Below are 2,071 nucleotides of genomic sequence, written 5' to 3' on the forward strand. Positions count from 1 at the left end.
CCCAGGTGTCACTGCGAATGAGAGAGTGGGGAGCTGAGCGGATGGAAGGCCTCCGCTCCTCTCTCAGCTGTGAGCCAGAGAGAAATGTATGAAGGAGAAGGATAGGATAGGAAACCGGAGGGAAAGACTAAGTGAATCCCACGCACGTAAATGAGATAACAGGCCGCCTCTCACAGCCCACCATGCGGCCCCTTCTTGGGACCCCCCCACAGCCAAGAAAAAGTGGGCTTTGCAGATGTGACCTTTTGATATGGAGGGAACATGACAAGACCCTTCTTTTCAGGCACTGTGACAAATGTGAGGACAAGTTTACTAAACCGAGAGAGAGAGTTGGGAGGAGTTTGGTTATCTCTTTGGCCAAAAAGAAAAAAGAAATGGCCGTTCTCTTCACTCTCTTAGTAAATGTTTTAGCTACTAACCTGGCCCACAAAGCTGACCAGGGTGAGCCTCCCGCGGGACATTCCTAAGGGGTTTCTGAGGCCATCGAGTCACGGGAGTAGATGGTAGAGGATGCGGAGAGCCCGCCACCGGGTGGAGTGGCCGACTAGGCCAGGGGTGGGGAACCTTGGGCCATGTGGATATTTATAACAACATCCGCAGGCCACACAAAATGATCAACTTACAAATTAGCCTGCTCTGTTTGGTCAAACGTCTCATTAACTCACCCCTAACGCCTGGGCAGGGCCAGACCTAATGATTTTACGTGCCTTACACGGCCCACGGGCCGGACGTTCCCCACCCCTGGGGATAGTGAGGTCACATTATGGTATCTTCAGCCCCTCATTACAGGTCGCTCCACATGAAAGAAGGTTTAATGCCAAAAACATTGAACAAAAATTAAGCCACAAATTCAAGCTACCCAAATGACTCTGAAATATGACTCTAAAAGTAAGCCAGCTCTCAAACCGGAAACGCCTTCCTGTAATTAAGACTGCTACCTCCCCTCCTGTGTGCTCAAGGGGTACCGCTCAGGTGTCCGGAACCAACAGCAGGAACGGCCTCTGTGGAAAATGAATTCGTGGAGGCTCTTTCGCCTCTGGGACTTGCCAGGGGATTTCAAGTGCTCGGTGGGAAGTATGAGTATTTGAGAGAAGAGAGAACTGAGCAGGGAGGCGGAAGAGAGGGGAGGGAGACAGCTGATCACAGGTAACATGGTGAGCTTCAGTCTTAGGCGTCAGAGAGCCAATCTGCTATCACCCCTTTCTCCAAACTCATCACCATCTCAAAGCGTTTCAGGGCCTTCACAGAAAGGCAAAGAACAATATGAAAAACAAAGGCTGTGGGAAGGACTCAAAAATAGTTCTTTCTCAGTCACTCTTGTGCCCAGTGGGTTTGTAGTTACGTCACAAACACAGATAAAAACAGTTCAGGACACTGGTTTTCAAAGTGTGAGGCCCAGACCAACAGGCTCAGCACCACTTAGGAAGCTGTTAGGGATGCAAATTCCCAGGCTCCGCCCCCGACCTATGGAATCGGTAAGTCTGAGGAAGGGGCCCTGGCAGCCCCCAGGGACTCTGCTGCGCGCGCAACTTGGAGAGCCGCTGGTGGAGTGGACAGAAGTGGACCTCGGGGGAGGCCACTGGTTTCAAATGCAGTGGTGAGCTATGAAGCCAGCCCTAGGCTATTGTGAGTGCTCACTAGAAACCTCTCCTCCTCTTTCTTATCACTGTCACCATCACCATCACCATCACCATCATCATCACCATCAGCATCATCACCACCATCAGCATCAGCATCACCATCAGCATCACCACCATCATCACCACCATCACCATTACCACCATCATCACCATCAGCATCACAACCATCACCACCATCATCACCATCAGCATCATAACCACCATCACCACCATCACCACCATCATCATCATCACCACCATCATCACCATCATCATCATCATCACCACCATCACCATCACCACCACCACCACCATCATCATGTACCCAATCGAAACAAAGCGAGATACTCAATTTTTGTTGAGATTTTGTTGTAAGAAGATGCAACTTGGAAAGTGCAATTGCCATTTCACGGGCTGTGAGAAGACGTGTCCCATGGCATCACTTTGGAAAC

General features: G+C 50.4%; 1 protein-coding gene across 1 annotated transcript in view; it reads right to left on the bottom strand.

The window, feature by feature from the left end:
* AGBL1 (ATP/GTP binding protein-like 1) overlaps positions 1-2,071 on the bottom strand; it is a 128,537-nt gene that overhangs the window by 95,377 nt on the left and 31,089 nt on the right. The gene's annotated exons all lie outside the window — the stretch shown is intronic.

Source organism: Myotis davidii, unplaced genomic scaffold (assembly GCF_000327345.1).
Source record: "Myotis davidii unplaced genomic scaffold, ASM32734v1 scaffold164, whole genome shotgun sequence".
Classification (NCBI taxonomy): Eukaryota; Metazoa; Chordata; class Mammalia; order Chiroptera; family Vespertilionidae; genus Myotis; species Myotis davidii.